The sequence below is a fragment of the Vulpes vulpes genome, chromosome 7 (assembly GCF_048418805.1).
Source record: "Vulpes vulpes isolate BD-2025 chromosome 7, VulVul3, whole genome shotgun sequence".
Taxonomy (NCBI): Eukaryota; Metazoa; Chordata; class Mammalia; order Carnivora; family Canidae; genus Vulpes; species Vulpes vulpes.
The window spans coordinates 10491283-10515019 of NC_132786.1; positions in this window are offsets into that span (position 1 = coordinate 10491283).

Sequence of the window (23737 nt, forward strand, 5' to 3'; positions counted from 1 at the left end):
GGACCTGATGCGGAAGGACGGGTGTTCTCTTGCGCCTTGGAAGTGTTTAAAGAATTCCACCACCACCACCAGTGGGAAAAAAAAAAAAGGTGAAATCGATTTTTAAAGTCGGCGATTTGCTTTTTAAATGAGAGATAGTTCTGTCTCCGAGAGACTAATAGGTTATGATTGTCAGAAAGTTTTCTTTATTGCATAAATAGGACAACAGTTGGAGAAACGAATGAATTGTCAGGCCTTACGGATGTCCAAGTAATTCCTTCAATGACTTTTTTCATCCCCCACCCCACCCCCACCCTCATCCCACCCCCCACCCTCCCTCGCAAGGTGCACATGCTTCCAGGTAGAAGGTACACACGTGTTTTTTGGTCAGGTTTGATCTGGTTGGTAGTGAAATGAAACAGAGGCCCAGCAAAGGTAAGTGGGGGCAAGCTTTTAATGGGACGCGCTCTCAGGCAAGGCAGCGCAGCCGGGGAAGTCGCGCCCAAAGGGAGTACCTGCGAGCTTTTTTTCTTTTTTAAGATTTTATTTATTTATTCATGAGAGAGAGAGGCGCAGAGACACAGGCAGAGGGAGAAGCAGGCTCCACGCACGGAGTGCGACATGGGACTCCATCCCCGGTCTTCAGGATCATGCCCGGGGTCTCCAGGATCACCGACCCCCCACCCCACCCCCGGGCCTCCAAGATCACCCCCTGGGTCTCCAGGATCACGCTGCTGAGCCACCGGGGCTGCCCACAGGCGAGCTTTTAAAGGGGAGGGGTAAGAGGCTGTGTCCCAGTGGGGTGATAGGTATTAGGGCCTGTTACTGGGGGGGAATGGGTATGGGGCGAGAACTGCTTATGCCCTTATATGGGGGTTTGGATAAGGTGTGCTTCCAGTTTCCTGCATAGGTCCTGTTTTCCCGAGAGGATGTGTCCTCGGATGGTCTGCTGGTGGCAGGAAAATCCCGAGGCGAGGGTGACAAGACGGAGGGTCCACCGCCACTTTGTTGGTGCCTCCCAATGGCCCTTGATCCCACCAGCCCAACAGTTTTCACTCAAACAAATGGCCAGACTTTGGGGTGCCGGGCTGGCTCAGTCGGTGGAGCATGTGACTCTTGATCTCTGGATTGTGAGTTCAATCCCCATGTTGAGTGTAGAGACTACTTAAAAATAAAAACAAAACCCAAACTTTTAAGGAGCTTGAAGTGTAGAAACGGGGTGGGGAAACAAGACTTTTGTACACACATGTAAAAAAAAAAATTCTATGAAAGTGGCATTTTTAAGTAACAAATGAAGTAGTGCTGGACCTTTGAGGAAAGTGGAATTGGGGGTCAGAAAAAGCCTTGTTAAAATGGAAATGATCCTGGAAGAAAAAATAGCAACCAGGAAGGGCAAACTCTAGGCAACCTGGCCCTTCCTTACTTTTTCCAAGTTATTCCTTTCCTACCAGCTTCTTTCCCAAACAGATCCTAAATCCAATCACTACAGGCCTCTGAGAAAGAAGCTCTCCTTAATGGCATTTAAGGGCTAGCTATTTATTTGGTATAGTGGTGGTTTCTTAAACCTTAGTTTGCATAAGAATCACCCAGAAAGCTTACTTAAAAGCTGGTTCTTAGGCTCATCCCCATATTCAATTTTAGAAGCTTCTGGTGATTGTGATCTGGGTGGTCCAAAACCACCCTTAGAGAAACAGAGGCCTGTCTCAAATTTCTTAACCCGCCTACCATCCATCTATGATTTCATCCCTCTCTCATCCTATACCTCTTAAGCTGAAGCTCCCTCTACTCCTTCATGCACCACCATTTTAATGCCTCCCTGCTTTGCATATGCTGTTCCCTTTGTTTTAGAATGCTTTTCCCCCAAAATTCAGACTTATCGATTATCCCCCTAAACCACCTCAGAGGAAGTTCTTTACTCTTTCCCCAGTACTCATTCTGTATCCCATATTTTTATAGCTGCACCTTGCAAATCTTCATATCCTAGGAAAGCAAATTCTGCATTATAAATTAATGTTTTAATATGCTAATAATTTATTACAGAGATGGTATACAGGATTCAAGTAGATGAAAGACAAGTACCTTTTATTCCCTTTGATGATGATGGTGGAGAGGGAAAAAATAAGGGGTGAATTATGGAAGCTAAAATCATTTCAGAGATCTACACTATTTTAGATGATTCTTCCTTAATTACAGCTCTCATCTATATCCCCCTCTTGTTCTATAATGTCTCTGACTCCTGGGAAGCCTGGGTGGCTCAGCGGTTGAGCGTCTGCCTCTGGCCCAGGGCATGATCCTGGAGTTCCGGGATCGGGATCGAATCCCCTATCAGGCTCCCTGCATGGAGCCTGCTTCTCCCTCTGCCTATGTCTCTGCCTCTCTCTCTCTCTCTCTCTCTGTCTCTCATGAATAAATAAGTAAAATCATAAAAAAAAAAAGTCTCTGACTCCCTACTTGATCCAAGGCTGTGCACGATTTCAGCCCTATCTGATCTTCCTGCCTGTTCATACTGCTTACCCATATCCACTCTAAGCTCCAGCCTAATTGAATGGCTTGTCATTATCTAAAGTGCACTAAGGGCACCTCAACGATCTCTCTGACAGAGGAGGTAATATTTGTCTCTGTTGAAAGAGAAGGGACTCTGCAAGGAGAACAAGAGTATTTGAGGCTAGTGAGGATTTCTCATGTCCACCCCTTACATGGTACTGATGGATGGAAATTCCAGATCTTCCAGGAAGGTTTAACAAAATCATTTTTGAGTGGAACTCTTTGAGATTATGATGCATGTCTAAGCAAGGAAGGCCTTTACCCAATCTTCTATAGCTATGGAGGAATAAGGAAAAGATTTCTTTTTCTTTTTTCTTTTTTTGGAAAAGATTTCTAAACCTTCAGTAGTAGCTGAGAGGTTTGGATAACTTGTGACCCGATTGTTAACACAAGGAGGATGCCTTGTGCGGAGACAAAAGACTGTCTCGTTATCTCAGTGGCTTCCACAAAGGTGCCAGCAGTCAAGAACCAAGCAAGGCACATTCTGTGTATGCCTTCATGAACTGATGTCCTAGGACCCAGTATCCCTCCCACATATACCATGGCCCTATCAAACCCTTGGATCTTCAAATTGGCCCTGGATGGAAAAGAGGATGAATATTGTATTGATGGATTTAAAATCCAAAATGATGACCAAAACCAAAATGGAAACAAAACAAACCTAAAGTAAGTAAGAATATGAATAGATTGTTTTCTGCCATTGGGAAGATAAAAAGTTATTTAAAAAAAATTATAGTTTACATACTACTTGGGGTTATAATAAAGGGTTAACTCAGTGATTGTGGGTTGCTCAAATCCTGCACATTCCAAAGAAAGAACTGGTCCTTGATGGGCTCTTGGGAGATGCTCTTTGAACCTTTATCCTACCTGATAAGAGGGTTGCTGTATGCCGGAGGCTTTGGCCTTACTCTTATCAGTTTGATCATAGTTCATACTAACAATATGACTTATGGCTCATGCTGCTTTTTTATACCCGAGGCTCTGGGCCACGGTATGAGTTTGACCCCTGGGAAGACAGGAGTCTGAGTAGCTACGGTCAGTTACCTGGGTACCCCATGCCATGTGACTGACCTCCAGTTAAAATCCTGGATACCAAGGCTTAGGTGAATTTCCCCGCTGGCAACACTTTACACATGGTGTTACACATTGTTGCTAGAGAATGAAGCCTGTTGGTGAGACTCCACTGGCAGAGGACACTGGAAGCTCACTCCTGGTTTCTCCTGGGGTTTGCCTATGTGACTTTTTCCTTTACTAATTTCAATCCATATCCTTTTGCCCTAATGATTTGTAACTGGGATATAGATACTTTTTCTGATTCTTATCTATCCTTCTAGCTAATTGTTGAAACTGAGGCTGGTCTTGGGGGCAGCCAACACAAAGGGCATGCCATTCCTCCTACTGGATTGTAATTCCTTGAGGTTAAGAACCATCTCCTCTCTTTTGTGTTTCTTTAATATCTCACAAATCACATGGAAGCAAAAAAATCTAGAGCTTGGTTCCTCCTGTTTTATTTCTTCCACCCTTTGTTTCAGTCCAAGTCTTGGCCTCAATTTTTTCTTTGCTCAATGGTTTTGTTGGCTTGTTTGTTTTTTGCTTCTTGTGAAGCAAGAAGCTTCTGCTGAAGAGGAGGGCCGGGGAGAGATAATTGCAATGATTTCCCTTTCCCATTACTTCCCCTCTATAGTCATTTTTTTTCTTCTAGGTAAACATTGTTTTTACAACATGAAGTATGGAGGAAAAGGAGTCTCGAAAGGGCTGGGGTCTGACAGGAGAAGGGGTGTATCTATTCCCTGGTATGAAGGACAAGAGTAATGAGGTGAGATGTAAACTGAGTATTGACTCACTACGCTTTATGAAAAGAAATGTTTACAGACAGCTGGAGCAAGTCGGCTTACATGCTGGGAGCAATACCTGTGCAGACCATTCTGGAAATATCTAAGGGCAGAGAGAAGCCCCACATTTTAATATTTGTCCTGCTCTGTGGAAGCAGTTTTATTCGAGTTTATTATGAGATTAGGAACTGCAGAGGGGAAAATGAAGAAAGAAGCAATGGAAATCTCATAGATCAAGAGCAAGTCAATCAGATGACCAAGATAAAAAAAAAAAAAGAAGACTGTGAGAACAAGGAAGATAATAAAGGAACAAATGAAAGAAAACAAATGGAATAAAGAGAAAAAGGAATAACACTTGCAGATAACAAGAGAACAAAAAGTGGAGTTGCTAGCAGCTGGAAGAATGAGAGATTCATGACACTCTGCAGGGAAGGGGCATATAGGTGAGAAACGAGTGCGTGGACCAAAGTGGGGGTTTGAAAGGACTCTGAAAATTATTATGTGATTTATTCTGAGAAATAACTTATAAAAAATTTATCCTAGCACAACTCAATATCAAACAGAGCCAGAGCAGAAGCCATTTCTACTTTCCAAGAAATATTTCACTTGATAGAATTCATTGTATACATTTGGACTTTTGAAAAGTATCATTCTTTTGAGGTTTTTTTTCCCTAAAATTTACTCTATATGAAACAAATCTTCATTTGTTACATAGCTTTTGTTTGCTTTTATGATGGTGATACACATCAAGGATTACTTTTAGCTATGCCTGCTTGTCTGTTCTATAACGTGTTCTTAATTTAGCCGAAAGATGGCTGACATAACCTCCCCAAGCCCCACATGTAGAATTTATTGCTACTGGGGAGCATATTTTCAGAATCCATGTAAACATATTCTACACATACACAATGACACATATATAATTTGACCTAACTAGAGTCATAAGAAACATGATTTTAGGATTTTTTTTTAAATCAATGCTATGGACTGAATTGTGTCCTTCTTTAAATTCACATGTTGAAACCCTAATCCCATATGTGACTGTTTTTGGAGATAGGGTCCTTAGGAGTCAATTAAGATTAAATGAGGTCAAGGATGCCTGGGTGGCTCAGTGGTTGAGCATCTGCCTTTGGCTCAGGGTGTGATCCTGAAGTCCCCAGATCGAGTGCTACATTGGGCTCCCCACAAGGAGGCTGCTTCTCCCTCTGCCTATTTTTCTGCCTCTCTCTCTCTCATGAATAAATAAATAAAACATTTTTTAAAAAAAGATTAAATGAGGTCGTATGAGTTGAAACCTAGTCTGATAAAACTGGTGTCCTTATAAAAGTAGGAAGAGACCAGAGTGCATTCTTTCCCCCTCCTCTTCCCCAAGCACATGCAACATGGAAAAACCATGTGAAGACCTAGCTAGATGACCATCTGCAAGACAGGAAGAGAGCTCTTATCAGAAACTGAATTGGCTAGAACCTTGATCTTAGACTTCCTAGCCTCTTGAACTGTGAGAAATAAGCTTCTGTTATTTAAATCCTCCTGTTGGTAGTATTTTATTACAGTGGGTCAAGAAGCCTAAAAAACCCCAGCAATGCAGGTAGACACCTGTAGATTTATCAAATCACTTCAAATGATTACTTATGATTCCATTATACAAAATGTATAATTACAAAACTATGTTGACTGACATATAAACCTGTATTAATTAGCTTATGGGCTAAGCTGGTATGACAATTCCAGCCCCTCAAACAATATCAAGTTTATTTTTCTTTTATGTAATATGCCCTAGTGTGTGTCTACAGCTCTGCTTCTCAATCATTCAAGGCAACATTTCCTTCTAGCTTATTATTCTGTCATCCCTTAAATTGTCGTCTTTGTCAACATGGCCCAACCGGGCCCACAAACACTATGTTTTCACTGAGAAGAGAGAGGAACTGACGATTTCCATCAAGTAACACAAAAGTTAGGCATTTGCTTCCACTCATATTATGTTGTCCCGGAGCCACACCTAGCTTCAAGGTAAGCTGGGAAATGTCTTCTTCGGTGGAGTAGTCATACATCCTAAAACTTGGCAGAAGCAGACATCCTATTAGTAAAGGGATAAGGGAAAATTGAATCGGGTAGATGGGGGCAGAAATTTGTAATCTGACATATGACTATTTTTCAGCATTTCACTTATCTCTGTGAACTTACACTGAATTCCTAGAAGTGAAATTCCTAGAACAAAGGTTGCACAATTAATATTTTTATATTTATTGCCATACAACCTTCAGAGATAATTTATATTACAATCCCACCAGTGTTGTATGTGAATACCAATTTCCCCACCTCTTTGCCATTATTCTAATTAATCTTTGCTAACCTGAATGTCTAAAAAAAGGTAACTCAATATTGATTTTATTTTCATTTCTTTAATTAATGCTGAGACAGAACATATCTTCATATATATGGGGGGCATTTGTATCTTTTTCATTTGTGATTACCTAATCATGGCTTTTGCCTATTTTTCCTTTGAGTGCTCATCTTTTTTCTTATTGATTTGAAAGGGATTGTTGTTTTTCTTATACCATATCTTGCTAAGAGGTTTTTCCTATGTGTCAATGGTCTTTTAATCTTGCACATTTCTTATTCCGTTAGGCAAAATTGTTAACTTTTTAATGTGGTCAAATTAATCATTTTTTGGTTTTCTGGCTTTTGATATTGTGGCATATTCAGAAATGCCTTGCATACAGAGATTATACAAGTATGATCTTCTAAGCTATGTATTTTAATGGATAACACATCTGTATGGTGTAAAAATAAAAATAGAAAACTACACAGTGAAAAATCTTGCTGCTATGCATGGCCTCTTCGATCTCATTAACCTCATGACCCTCCTCCTCCTCTAGAAAATCCACTATAAACTCATGAAAGCAGAAAAGGAAAAAAATGTATTAGTATTACTTTGACCTCATGGACCCCCTGAGATAGCATTAGAAAACTTGAGGAGTTCCCAGACCACATTTGGAAAACCACTGAGCCAGCCCATTACTAGCAGGAAGAAGACTTCATGAAAGCTTGCTGAACAGATTCATTTATTAAATAATTATGTACTTATTTAGTGATTTATCATTTTTACAACCCTTTCCATGTGACTGTTCCATAGTATTATTTCTTTTTGAATTAAGCAATTATGGAGGTTTGGAATGAAGACTAATATACTCCCACATATACTCTCACCTGGCTCTAACTCCTCCTCGTGGTCACCACGGTAGCAGTTTGTTGCATGTATATACTTTTTCTGTTCATGTGTATTCACATATACATGTATATTGGGGGTTTCGTGTGTCTTCATATATACATGAATATTGGGGGTTTCATGCATATTCATATATACATGAATATTGGGGACCTCGGGTTTCTCACTCCCCTCCCTTACACAAACACATGTGAATAAGATTGTGTTGTATAGATTGTTTCTATAACTTGCTTTTTTTTACTTTAAAGTCTGAATATCATTTCAAATTTGTACACATAAATGTACTTCATTCCTGATAACAACCACGTAATAGAGTAACAGCTCTGTGATGTGAACATTTGTTTTTTAGGGGGAGGAAGGAAAGGAAAACCAAATTTTTTCTTGTTTCCATATGGATGACCAGTGATACCAACAACTTTCATTAAAGGGTTCATCTATTTCTTCCTAATTTGAAATGCTACCTGTTGCTGTTACCAGATTTCCATATATGCATGGATCTGCTTCAGATACTGTTTAATTAATTGATTTGTCTCTTTCTGACATTCTTTTGATTTCTATATCTCTATGTCTTGCTATCTAAGTGTAAGTCTACTTTCCCTTTTATTTCTCTTTTCAAATTGTTTAGAATATTCTTATATATTTACTGTTCTATATAATTTTTTTCATAAGGAAACAATATCTTTATTACCTTCCATAATGTATTTAGAGATTTGCTTCTCAGAAGCAATTTGAATAGGAATACAAGTACTTTTTTTTTTGCACGATCATATATATTCTAGTCAGAATCTATAATGTAAACTTTAAACAAAGAAATACTGCATCACTATCCATGTGTATTTTGTGATCAGTTTGATTTTAAAAAAATCTAATGGTGACTTTTAAAAATGAAATTAAGTATTTTTGAACAGGAAATACATGGGTCTGATGCAAAATTCAAAGTGTATGTGTGCACGCTGGGATATAGTCAAAGCAGACAGCACGTAGATGCTAATGGCTAGTAGAAAATGAATTAATGATCCTTATGTTCTTAGTTTAACGATTAATTCTGTCTTTGGTCTGTACCTCTATTTTTTTCTTATTTTTATTATAGTTAATGGTATATATAATTGTATCTCTCTCCCCAACTGAAATGTGAACTTCCTGGGGACAGTATTGTGTTCACTTCTCTTTGGAGCTTGGTGTCAAGAATACAGCCCAAAATCTTGGGATACCATTAAGGAGAGAGAAAAAGCTGATTTTGATAAAGAAGAAGGTGACCTATATTGAGACTGGGATCTAGCAGGAGTAGACACTGAAAACTGAAAATAATCATCACTTAAAATATATAAACAAGCATCTGCCTCCTAAAAGGAGAGACTTGATATATTTGGAGGCAAACCATCCCTGAGTTCCAGGTAAACCTAACTTTGCTTTAGTTGTGCAAATGCAAAATAAAGACCTTTTTGGAATGGAGCTGTGGTCTAGGAGCTAAAGTACTCTTCGTAGTTCTATGACATTTGTCTTCATGCTAGAAAGAACTGTGTATCTGAATATTATGTTTCCTTTAGATCCTCATTCAGAGAAATGTTTGCTTCCTAGATTCCAACCATCCTGTGTAATTACATCTGCATATTCTTGGGCCATATCTGTAGTTACACCATTTATACTTAGTTGCCTACAGGAAATTAAAAGACCCTGAAGATTGCTGAAATAATATGTAAGCCTAGTCATCTCTTCATGGAACTGTGCTGATCTTGGTGCTGTTTGACACTGATTGGCCTGTTGATAGCACATGGTTTTACTCATGATGGACTATCCTGGACTCTGACGACACTAGTGATATTGGGTGGCTGTATTCTTGTATACCACAATACATAGCATACTGAAAACACATGAAATATTTCTTGAGTAGATTAGATATGGCACACCTGGGTGGCTCAGCAGTTGAGCATCTGTCTTCCGCCAAGGGTGTGATCCTGGAGTCCCGGGATTGAGTGCCACATCAGGCTCCCTGCATGGAGCCTGCTTCTCCCTCTGCCTATGTCTCTCTGCCTCTCTCTCTCTCTCTGTGTGTGTCTCTCATGAATAAATAAATAAGATATTAAAAGAAAATTCTACTACCATCAGAAGAATCCCAATCCTAAACCCTCCAAACATACTTTATTTAATCTTTTTTTAAAAAAAAGATTTTATTTATTTATTCATGAGAGACACAGAGAGAAGGAGGCAACGACACAGGGAGAGAAGCAGGCTCCATGCAGGGAGCCTGATTGCCGGACTCCTCCCTGGAACTCCAGGATCATGTTCTGGGTGTAAAGGCAGGTGCTAAACTGCTGAGCCACCCAGGCATCCCAGTAGTAGAATTTCTAGTCTTCTGGGAAGAATTCTATCCACAGAGAAGAAACAGGAATATAGGATATTGAGGAAGGAAAGCTGAATTCTACTCTGAACTGCAAATAATTAATATCTACACTCCAGGACCGTTGGACTGGAGCTGGCTTGTTGTATTATGTTGGTTCTTGGCTGGCAAAAACTGATTGCCAAGTTTTCAAGAATCTTGCAAGCTGGTTATTAGACTATTAGTAGCTTAAAATTGGCCCTGGTGGGAGTATTTTTACTATGGAAATCTATCAGATAGAAGCAAACATTGCAATGGGCTTTTTCTAGCAGGTAGAAGCAAACACTGAAATGGGCCTCTCTCCCCCTAGAGAGCTAGTTGTTAATCATCTACAGGCACATTACTGACTCTAGGTAAAAGAGATGGACTCAAACACATTCCTCATTTGCCTGGGACAGTCTCATTATACTGCAGTTTTCCTGATGTAGGTATTAATAGCTCCGCTTTCACTGCTGAAAGTGTCTACTTTGCACAATATATATTTGGTTATTCTAGCTCAAGGGCACTCTTATGGAGCAGTAAACTGTCCTCTGGGTTGTGGTCAGGCTCAGGGACTCCTTAGTATAAGACCCCAGTTGAGATTTGGACCTACAGAGTTTGAGAAACACCACATTCAACTATCCTCTTGTTTAATATCTTTAATTCATTCTCCTAAATACAGTGTTAATTAAAAATCCATTTTCAAAAAAATACTTTTCACTAATTTTAATGGGAAGAATTATGATGCCTTAAATCCCAGCCCAAGATCTTATATAATTTTTGCAGAAAAATATAACAAATAATACAAATGTGTATAAGTAACAAGTGATAATTTGAAAATAAACAAACATGATTTGCATGTAAAACCTAATGTAATGAAGGTTAATTGTATTTGCCAAAAGATGAATTAAAGACCTGGTGGTGGGTGGAGGAGGAGGAAGGAGGGGAATCTAATGGACTTTCAGCCAGACATTCTGGGTCAGAGTGAGACACACTTGGTAATTTTCTCTTTCTTGAGACTACAACCAGAAGCAGCTTCTTTTGTGGGCATGATCAATTTCCCAAAATATGACTGATTCAGAATTTTTCTTTATCTTCTCATAATTTGCAAAAACTTTATATACAATATGATGAACTCTCCTTTTAAAACATTCAAAGTATATTATTTTTTCTCCCTTTTCATTCTGTTTATCACACCCACCTTTGTTGAATAGCTAGGTTTCTCATTCTTCTCTTCTTTCTGTACCATTTCCTTTCCACCAATATTTGAGCTTTTGTAGGCTCATACTATTTTGTACTTGCAATGCTCTTAAAAATAAAGTCATAATACAAAAAAAAAAAAAACCCTTTAGGACAAAATGAAGGCTAAACAGAAAATCACTTCAAACACACTGAAGAATTCCTCTCACTTAATGCGTGTGAAAAACAGACACAGTACAAGTTAAACATAGCACACAGGATCTGTTCCACATGATACTCTTTACCTAGAAATTGTGTCAAGTGAATTGGCGAGTGGGTCTTTGTCTAAAATGATAATATCAAAATACAGCTGCTTATAGAATATTTGTTTAATGTTTTTGAGTGAAAATATGCTATACTGGAAAAATGACTTGTCAGAAAAGTGACATTATGGCTATCGTGGTGGAAAGTTGTATACTGAATTGACACTACGGGTCAAGAATGATAAATACAAAAAATTTAGCCTGATGTGTTAAAATTCCATCCTGAAATCATTAAGCATTTAGAAAAGTCTTATCAAATGTTCCAGCCAAGTCTTAGCTGCCATCATTGGGAATGGAAGGAAGTGTGCATGCCTACACTTGAAATGGAGCAAGAGGAGAGAAGAGGGGGCGGCTATGTAGAATACAAGGGAACCAAAAAAAAAAAAAAAAAGGAATACAAGGGAACTAGCCATCCTTAAAGCCTCTAAAGAGAAGATGAACAAGTCAGTTATAAAAGACTAAGAGTCAGATGGAATCAAACTTTTCAAAGGCCACATGGAAAGCTGGAAGACAGTGGTGAAAAGCCTCCCAAACCCAAAGATGCAGATGCAATGAAACGCCAGGACACCTGCACCCCAATGTTTCTAGCAGCAATGTCCACAATAGCCAAACTGTGGAAGGAGCCTCGGTGTCCAACGAAAGATGAATGGATAAAGAAGATGTGGTCTCTGTATACAATGGAATATTACTCAGCCATTAGAAATGACAAATAACCACCATTTGCTTCGACGTGGATGGAACTGGAGGGTATTATGCTGAGTGAAATAAGTCAATCGGAGAAGGACAAACATTATATGGTCTCATTCATTTGGGGAATATAAATAATAGTGAAAGGGAATAGAGGGGAAGGGAGATGAAGTGGGTAGGAAATATCAGAAAGGGAGACAGAACACAAAGACTCCTAACTCTGGGAAATGAACTAGGGGTGGTGGAAGGGGAGGAGGGTGGGGGCTGGGGGTGAATGGGTGACAGGCACTGAGGGGGGCACTTGACGGGATGAGCACTGGGTGTTATTCTATATGTTGGCAAATTGAACACCAATAAAAAATAAATTTATTATTTAAAAAAAAGAATTATAAAGAAAAATTATTACCAATCCTGAAATTATTTCTAGATTCACTTGATTTTTAAAAAGATAACATCAGGGTACCTGGGTGGCTCAGCGGTTGAGCATCTGCCTTCAGCACGGGGCATGATCCCAGGGTCCCAGATCGAGTCCTACATCGGGCTCCCTTCATGGAGCCTCCTCCTCCCTCTGCCTCTGTCTCTGCCTCTTCTCTCTCTGTGTCTCTCATGAATAAATAAATGAAATCCTTAAAAAAAAGAGAGAGAACATCAGTCCATAGCTCTGTGGTTATATGTATTCCTAACCCCTCACAAGCCTGAAAAGTAATCTCATAGGAAAACTGTCTCTGCCCTGTTTTAATGTTAGAATCATAGTAAAATATTGCTTGTTACAGACTTTATGACAGGGCGCCCTAGAAGGTTGTGAGGTCTTCCTGGAGTAGCCCTGCCCCTCTCATTCCTGCCTCTCAAGGAGAACTCATTCTCCTTTTCAGAACTTCAATGTCACTTATTTTGTATTATGATTAATTGTCTCCTCATTATATTGTAAGGGTCAGAAGCTCAGCTTAATCATCTTACTACACCCACTTGCCTAGCATAGGACCTTGAACATGGTAGGTGCTCAATAGCCATGAGTTGAATGCTCCTATACCTGGAGTTATTTTTTATCTTTGGAAATCTGTTTAAAAACTTTCCCATTATTTCAGACTTCCTCCCCAACACTACTCCTATCTCAAGGTAAAACGAGAAAAATTTCTCTTAAAACCATGATTTCCTACAATTTGTTGCATAGGAAAAAAGAATAATAATGTTGAAATCCTGAGGTCCGATCACACTTCATCCCCAATAATATTTTCCTTCTTTCATGTATGTATCAATCATTAAGAGAAATAACTATTTATTACATTCAATTCATTATTCATTGCTCATAAATATTTGAATGGAATCACTCCAAATGAGATTTGGTAATAAAATATGCAATTTGAAGTCTTGCTTTCTATCAGAATAGTTGATTTCAGAACTTTTCAGAGCTTCAAGTGTACTCTTGTTCTAAACTATACGATGAACAAATCTAGGTTGACCCTCATACTGGTGAGCATTTGTTCCTTAGAATTGGAAAAGTATATTCATTTAGCTTCTCTAGACTGCATGACCAGAAGGTGCTATCTGCCATTTCTTTTTATAAAAGCGTAGTACTATAAAAGTATGAGTGTGCTGGTGAAAGTATAAGTCAGTTCAATTTGAAATATGTAGCAAAAATCCTTTTGTTAAGTTATTCATTTATTTATTCACTTAAGTAATGTCTACACCTGATGTGGGGCTCAAACTCATGGCCCTGAGGTTAAGAGTCACATATTTTCTGACTGAGCTAGCCAGGCACCCCACAGCAAAAATTTTAATTGCATGTAGACATTTGACCTCAAAATTCTACTCTTAAACTTTATTTTATGGAAAAGTATGCACAAATTTAAATAATTGCATATGTACAGTTTTTTAAAAAAAATCATAGCAGTAGTTATGATAGCCAAACAAGTAGAAATAACCCATAAACCAGTACTAAGTTTGCTTAAATAAAATGTGTTGTGATCATGTAATAAAATGCTATGTAGCCTTTAAAAATTCTCTTGTCAATAGGTGAAATACAAGTTTTAAAAGACAAACAAAAAGAGAAAAAAGGAAAGAAGGAAGGAAGGAAAGACCTGAAAGTCTATATACCAGAAGTTTATATTTCACTGTTTTTTTCCTGAGTGAGAGTGCAGGTGATTTTCATTTTCTTCTAGATGTTTTTCTGCTTTTCTAAGACTCTAGACAATACTAGGCAACAGATTTTCTAAGTAAAAATGCAAAGCAACCCAGAGCATACCCTAATATCAACTATGGACTTTGAATGATAATGCTGTGTCATTACAGGTTCATCAGTTGTAATAAATGTACCACTCCGGTAGGGAGTGGTGATAGTGGGGGAAGCTATATATGTGTGTGAGAGTAGGGAGTATATGGGAAATCTCTGTACATTCCACTCAATTTTGCTGTGAGCCTAAGACTGCTCTAAAAATTAAAGTTTATTAAAATAAATATAAATAAATAAATAGGGAATAAAAGGGGAGGAAGTCAAAGCATTAGTACTGGTGTTGGGTAAAGTAATAGATCCAGTAACTAATGTTCTGCTTTTGTTAATCATCTCTATCCTGCTTGTCTCTTCTTACTCTCTAAATTATATCTTCTTTAAAACATTGGAACTATGCATAACTATAAGTTTATCTTCTATATGATTCTTTAAATAATTTATGAAACATTTTACTGTTTAAGGGAAGTAAAGGTGTCTCAAATTTTTTTTTTTAATTTAAGACCTTTATTAACGGGTGCTTGCCGTTTGTTGGAAGAACATTGCAGGAAGGAGAGAGGAGAGATGCAACTGGCAAAATTCAGAAAAAGGGAAATTTTATACAAATACAAATAACTGGGATACCTGGGTGGCTCAGTGGTTGAGTATCTGCCTTGGGCTCAGGTGGTGATTCCGGGATCCCTTAGGGAGCCTGCTTCTCCCTCTGCCTATGTCTCTGCCTCTCTCTGTGTGTCTCTCATGGATAAATAAAATCTTTAAAAAAATACAAATAACCTGGGTTCTTCAACATCTACGACAACATGACAGAGAGAGAGAGAGAGAGAAAGGGAGACTATAGTTAAAAGAAACCTAAGAAATATGTCAATCGTGTGCAATGGGAAAAACTTTTTTGTATCCTGTAGAACAAAACAATTGTAAAAATCAAACATGATGAGATAAATTGTAACCTGGCTGGATATTATATTATTTAATGATATTAAAGAAGTATTGTAAATGTTTCTTAGTGATATTGAAGGGGAAAGAGAGAAAGAAAGAGAGAGAAGAGATCTTAGAAATACAAACTCAAGTTCTGTAGGGGTGGATAATTTCCCTCTATGCTCTTAGATTCTCCAGCTGGATCTGCAAAATAAACTGACAACAGAAAGATTAACATGACAAAAGGCACACACATTTATTTGATATTAAGAGATTTGCACAGCATGAGGGGACTTCATAGAAGAGAGGCTTGGAGACATTTATACCATTTTGGCACAAGAGGAAAAATTAAAAGAGTGACAAGATACAGGAAAGAGGCTTTGAGCTTCAAGAGGTGGCAAATTGTAGGAAGGCAAGCTTATGGAGGGAACTAGTGGTAAATAAAGGCTAGTTAGCAAAGTTTGTGTAAACTCTTTCTTGGTACCCTCTCCTCTCATGTCACAGGTTGTTATTCTCTTCCTGGTATGGGAAAGGGGCATGCACCTTCCAAAAGGAGGATTTATGATCATTTCAGGAAGGCAGGGGGATAGCAGAAAGCTCATCCTGTGTCTGCTTTTTCCCCATTGCCTTCAGCTCAAAATAATCCTTATGCCAAGAGTGGCATATTTTGGGTGGCATATTCTGATCTTCTATATATCCATAGATGAAATTTGGAATTTACTTTAAAATGATCCACTTTGAAAGAAATTAGTAAAATAAATAAATAAATAAACAACCCAGTTTGGAAGGGGGAGTATACAGAGTATATATGAATAAGATTGGTGATATGTTGATACCTTTTGAATCAAGGTGATGGGTACTAGGTCATTATATTATTCTCTCTTATTTTGTATATACTTAAACCAAAATAAAATGTTTTAAAATAAAGAGCTCTTATAAACATTAGATTTTCCCACACGGTGTTGTAAAGAGTAACTTGGACATGAGAAGTCTAATAACTTGTGTCCAGATATTTTCCTGGTACTTAGTCTAAAAAGGTTATCTACCCACCTATTCTTGTTAGAAAAAACTGTCTATGAAAGAAATCTATGAACTGACCTTCTTCAAATTCTCTTGAGCAAAGTTTTTTTTAATTATTTTTTTTTATTGGAGTTCAATTTGCCAACGTATAGCATATCACCCAGTGACTTGAGCAAGACTGAAGGTAACTTTGACTATGCTTGCAATAAGCTGTTGCCTTGCCAATTATTTGAACAACCCTGCGAGGTAAAATATTAGCATGCCTATTTTTCAGATAAGGAAACTGAGATTCCGAAAAGTTGACTTTCTGAAGGAGAAAGAGTTCTCCTTGAAAAATTCAAAGAATGTCTAGTCAAACCCAGGTAATGTAGTACTTAGTCAAGTGCTATTTCTTCTGCACCAACTGCTTCTCCCTTACCTTCACTTCTTTGTTTGATGGAGGAAGATGTCAGTGATTTCAGCCCCACAGAAAGCAAAGTCTCTGCATCATCCTGTGTGTCTTTCTTAGCTTTGTGCTGTTCATTTGACTTGAGATATGCACAGTGAAAGAACAATCTTCCTCTTACTCTTTGTAGGTCATTCTATATGTGATCATTATATTATCACACATTGTAATATTATATTACTAGAACTTTAGTACGGGCAAGATTACTTCATGCATGAGAGGCTGTTATAAGGTAACTCAATTCTGTTCATTTAGGGGAAAATCAATCTTTCAGATGGGAGGCAAAATGAATATGAAACTGTGGCTTGCAAAATATGACATTTCTTCTTTGCCAGCCAGATCTTTGATCTCCCTTGTATTCTATGTTTAATCATTTAAAACTTTTTAATCCTTTTCAACTCTATTTGATGGTAACCAGAAAGGGCTTTTGTCCATTCTTGATCCAGAAAGTTAACATGGAAACAGAGTAGTCCTGACAGGATTATGGTAGTTGTAAGTAAAGTCATATGTAAAATTTTAACCCAAAAGGGGCACCTGGGTGGCTCAGTGGTTGAGCATCTGACGTTGGCTCATGTGGTGATCCCAGGGTCCTGGGATCAAGTCCTGCATCAGGCTACCCACAGGGAGCCTGCTTTTCTCTCTGCCTATGTCTCTGCCTCTTTTTCTGTGTCTTTCATGAATAAATAAATAAAATATTTAAAAAAACACATTTAATTTGATGGCACCAAATTCATTAAGAAGCTAATAGGAAGATGAAATGATATGTGGGGGCAGCCCCGGTGGCTTAGCGGTTTAGTGCCACCTTCAGTCCAGGGTGTGATCCTGGAGATCTGGAATTGAGTCCCATGTCAGGCTCCCTGCATGGAGCCTGCTTCTCCCTCTGCCTGTGTCTCTGCTTCTCTCTATGTGTCTCCATGAATAAATAAATAAAATCTTTTAAAAAAATGATATGTGTCTTCTGCGTAAGTTTTCTCTGAATTCAGTTTTAACTTGGTAAAACTAAAATATGTCATTACAGTACATACATTACAAAACAATAATAGAAGAACCTTCAACCCATCAATAAATATTTACTTTTTAAATTGAAGTATAATTGACATACAATCTTATTAGTTTCAGGGGTGCATCATAGTGATTCCATATTTTTATGCATTTTGGTATGATTCCCACAATAAGCCTAGGTACTACCCATCACCATACAAAGTTATTACTGTGTTATTGATTATATTCCCTATGTAACAAATATGTATTATTGACAGTATCATCTAGGTCGGTACTCTGTAACTAGATCTTTAGAAGCTGAAGGGAAACAGAATAGAAGCCCAGGAATAGCCTAGTTCAGTTTGTGAAAGAAAAGGCTAAAAAAGAGCAAGCTTCAGTAAGAAATTAAAAACCACTTCTCCACAGTCAAGGCAACCAGATTCTCTTTCAAATTTTAGGGCAGTAATTCTGACAAGAGCCTGTTAGACACTGGTGAGTTTGAAGCCAAACCAAAGGGAGAATTAGATCAACTTGGAAATCTTCAAACTGAGTTAATCAGTGGTTGAAAAGATTAAGCAATTGAGATGATGAGAGAGAAGAGAGGGGTGGTATAAGAGCTCTACATCCTCATTTATCACTGCTGAAGTCAATAAGTAATGTCTAAAATTGATAAATGACAAAACAATGGTATAATGAAAATACTAATAGTCAACCTATATTAAGTATTAATGTGCCATGCAGAGTTCTAAGTCCTTGACATGTAATAATTCACTTGCTCCTCTCAATGATGTTATAAGGTAGAGATTAATCTATCTCCTTTAAGCATGTTATTTAAATAAGCAAATGTAAGTAGTAAGAGAAAGACCTAACAGTGAAAAAGTGGTTTCCTCTGGAAATGGAACTAAGAGGTAGAAATGTTTATTTTTTTATTGAAGTATGAATGGTGTCTTTATAAAGAGGGAAATTTGCACAGACATGGGGAGAATGTCATGTGAAGATGGAGGACAGAAGTCATGCTGCCAGGGCAAAAGAACACCTGGAGCTGCCAAAAGTTAGGAAGAGTATTCTCCTAGGAGGAAGTAGGATTCCCTTATAGTTTTCAGAAGGAGCATGACTTTGCTCGCATCTTGATTTTGAACTTCTAGTCCCTAGAACTACAAGACAATAAATTTGTGTCATTTTAGGCCACCCAGTTTGTTGTAAAACCAATCCACTATTCTGTGTCTTTAGGTTTCCTGTTTGGTTTTTTTTTCTTCCCCCATCCAAAAAATAGGTTGGAGATCTATCCAACGAGGAAATTTTAGGAGATTCAGTATAAACTGGGGCTATCCTGGGTAAACTGGGATGAATGCTGCCTAATATATATAAAACTACCTCCTTTTTATTTTTATTTTTAAAGATTTCATTTATTTATTTTAGAGCACAAGTGCAGGGAGGAGCGAAGGAGAGGAATAAGCAGACTCCGGGCTGAGGGTGGGACCTGATCTGAGGCCAACCACATGACCCTGAGATCATGACATGAACCAAAAATCAAGAGTCAGATGCTCAACCTACTGAGCCACCCAGGTGCTCCAAAACTACCTTCTTTTTAAATGCTGCATAATATTGCATAATACAGCTACAGTTTATTTAGTCATTCCTCTTTCAGTAGCGATGTTACTTGTTTTTCATGTTTTATTGTAAAAATGATACAACAATTGCTTTTTTTTTTTATAAAGGAGAGGCAGAGGGAGCAGCAGAGAGAATCTTAAGCAGATTCCACACCCAGTGTGCAGCCGAGTGAGGCTCGATTTCACAACCCTGAGATCATGACCTGAGCCTAAATCAGGAGTCGGATGCTTAATCAACTGAGCCACCCAGGCACCCCACAATGATTGGCTTTTTATGAGTTTTCCCACATGTGTGTTAGTGCTTTTCTAGCATACATACATAGAAATGGAACTGCTGGGTCATGTGGCATATGAATTTTCAAATTATACTCAAAGTTGACTGACCAATTTCACCTTCACCATCAGTGCAGGAGAACACCCACTTTGCTATAACCTCACCAAAACTGATATGGTCAACTTCGTAATGTTTACCAATATGCTGATAGAAGGTGACATTTCATTCTTGTGTTAAGAATACATTTCATATGTTTCCCTGATTACCAGTGAGGTTTAACATCTTCTCATATGTTTATTGACTATTTGTATCTTATCTCCTATGAATTGTTTGTTCATATCATTTGCTTACTTTGTAATTAAGTTGTTTTTCTTTTTCCTATTGACATAGGAGTATGAATATGTTTATACTCATATAAACATATTCATACATATATACATATATGAATATATATATTCTGGCTTATAAACCTTTACTGGTTATATACAGTACAACATTTTCTATTTCTTTAGCTTTGTTTCTGGTATTTTTTTTTAATCATACAGAAATTAAAAATTTTTAGTGTAGTCAGATTTATCAGTATATCACTTTTTTTGTCCGTTGCTTTTGTATCTTATTTAAGAGGAACATCTTTTCTTACTTTAGGCTATCAACAAATTATTCCATTTATTTCCTCCATTAATATTATCATTTTCTGGACAGCCCGGTGGCTCAGTGGTTTAGTGCCACCTTCAGCGCAGGGCCTGATCCTGGAGACCCAGGATTGAGTCCCACGTCAGGCTCCCTGCAGGGAGCCTGCTTCTCCCCCTGCCTCTGTCTCTGCCTCTTTCTCTCTCTCTCTGTCTCTCATGAATAAATAAATAAAATCTTCAAAAAAAAAAAAAGAAAACTTAAAAAAATTATCATTTTCTTTTTTATTTGATTTTTCAACTGTGTGCTTGCATTACATTAATACAGATTTGTTTATTTATTGGTTTTATTTAAATTCAAGTTAATTAACATAGTGTATTATTCATTTTGGGGTAGAATTTAGTGATTCATCAGATGCATATAACACCCAATGCTCATTACATCAAGTGTGCTCTTTAATGTTTATCTCGCACATTAATACAAAATTTAAACTTATTTAATTTAATCTTATGTCTGTTTTACCATGATTGTTTTGGTTATTAACCAAAATTAACGCAAAGTTTTATCAAAGACTCTCTCTATATTTGACTTTTTAAAAAAATGCATGATTTATAAAGAAAAAAATAACACCTGATCTTAGCCTATGATTATAAGGAAATATTTGGAAAGAGAAAAGGAGGGTAAATGTATAAATATTTAATATGAACCAACTGATACAAAAATGTAACTAGCATAAAAAAATCTGATGAAGAGCAAATGGCTTTGGAGGAAAGATCATCTATAAATAATATCAATATAATATCCCACAGCTTACTTAGGGCCATTATAACAAGAATTTTTAGTTTAAGGACCACAGAGAAAATGCTAATAGAAGACAACTGGACCCTTATCTTACTCCATGCACACAAAAATCAACTCAAATTGGATTAAAGACTTAAACATAAAACCCTAGGAGAAAACACAGAGAAAAGACTTCTTGACAATAGCCATGGCCATGATTTCTGGATATGCCATGAAAACACAGGCAACAAAAGCAAAAATGGATTAAGTGGAATGACATCAAATGAAAACATTTTTAAAAATATTTTATTTATTTATTCATGAGAGACACAGAGAGAGCTCCATGCAGGGAGCCCAATGCGGGACTCAGTCCTGGGACCCCAGGATCATGACCTGAGACAATGCCAGATGCTCAACCACTGAGCCACCTAGGTGTCACAAACTAAAAAGTTTCTGCATGGCAAAGGAAACAATTAATACAAATAAAATACAAATACAAAATAAACAATACAAACTAAAAATTTTCTGCATGGCAAAGGAAACAATACAAATAAAACAATTAATACAAATAAAAATCAATACAAATAAAAGCCTACAGAACAGGAGAAAGTACTTCCAAACCATATATGTGGTAAAGGATTAATATTCAAAATATAGCAAAACCAAAATCAAATAAATGATTTTAAAATTGGACAAAGGAATTGACTAGATATTTCTTCAAAGAGAGATACAGATGGCCAGCAGGTATATGAAAACGTCCTCACGTAATCAACGATCAGGGAAACTCAAATCAAAACCATAATGAAATATTACCTCATACATTGGGATGGCTGTTATCAAAACAAAAACAAAAGCAAAAAAAAAAAAACCAAACAACAAATAATAATAGGAGTTTTTGAGAATGTGGGGAAAAGGGAACACTTTACACTATTGGTAGGAATGTAAACTGGTGCAGCCTCTATGGAAAACAGTATGGAGTTTCCTCAAAACAAAAACAAAAAACCGCTAATGGAAGACAGACACAATTGCACTTTATAATAGCAATATGAGCACAGAGTAGTACTTGAAAATATGTATAGTGGAATCCTTAGGGAAAAGCTCACACGTTGAAAGTGGCAGCAAAGCCTGGCTTGGCAACAAAGAAAGCTGTCAATACAGAGGAGCTGAGACTTTCCTCCCGTTAGAATTCCTTCTACATAAAGAAGAGATTTTATTTGCAAAAGATTCCACAAAGGGATTTGTGATCCTAAAAACAACAACAGAACCACAATAAGATATCCAGGGCACTTAATTTAATAAGAATAATAAAAAAAGGAAAATATGATAAAACATAACCAGATGGACATTTCTAAGTATTTCAGGCTCATGAGCATTCCAGAAACACGCTAAGTGAAGACATTATAAAGATAAGTAATAAGATTCATTCGCTATGGAGGGTTTTTTCACCAACGTCCATGAAGACTTTGAAAAACCATCAGAGATCTTTGGCCACATAACATAGTACGGTAAAATTTAAGTTTTAACTTCTGTTCAATTTGGTGCTTCAGCTTCCCACATTTTGACTTGAAAAACAGACTTACCCCAAAGAAAAAAAGCCTATTTCTTACTATAAGAATGATTGAAAGTTAAAATATTCATCTGAAATAGTAATACCAAATAGAATCCTAGAATAACTAAATGTAGTACATACATACAATGGGATATTATTTAATCGTAAGAAAAGAAGGAAGTCTTCCCATTTGTGACAACATGGATGGACTTCGAGGGCGTTCTCTTAAGTAAGTCAGACAGAGAAAGACAAATACCATATGATCTCACAAACATGTAGTACCTAAACAAACAGACCAAAAAACAAAACCAAGGTAATAGATACAGACAATAAATCCATGGCTGCCGGAGGTGGGGAGTTGGGGTGTGAGGGATGAGTGAAACAGGCGAAGGGGATCAAACTTCTAGTTATAGAAAAATAAGTCATGGGGCTGTAATGTATGGCATGGTGACTATAGTTGATAATGTATTATATATTTGAAAGATGCTAATAGAGTAGATCTTAGACGTCCTCATTACAAGAAAAAAATCATAACTATGGTGATGGTTGTTAACTAGAATTATTGTGATGATCATTTTGCAATGTATACTCATATTGAATAAAAAAATTGAGTAAAAAAAAAGTATTGAGTAAAAAAGAAATGTCCACTGGTCAGATGATGAGAGATATACAAAAATAAGTTCAGGCACTATTTAACTGAATACATTTAAAACCAACTCCTTATGAGAATCACAGAAAAGTCTGCATGTTGTAGAAAGAGCATGTGCCCTCAAGTGCCTGAATAGGTGGTTTTAATGCACTTCTAGCTGAGTAGATCTTTTATATATATATATTTTATTCAGGGACACCTGGATGGCTCAGTGGTTTAGCACCTGCCTTTGGCCCAGGGCGTCATCCTGGAATCCCAGGATCGAGTCCCATATCGGGCTCCCTGCATGGAGCCTGCTTCTCCCTCTGCCTGTGTCTCTGCCTCTCTCTCTCTCTCTCTTTCTCTGTGTCTCATGAATAAATAAATAAAATCTTTTAAAAAAATTATTTATTTATTCATGAGAGACACACAGAGAGAGGCAGAGACAGGGGCAGAGAGAAGCAGGGTCCCTGTGGGGAGCCTGATACGGGACTCAATCCCAGGGCTCTGGGATCATGCCCTGAGCCAAAGGCAGATGCTCAACCACTGAGC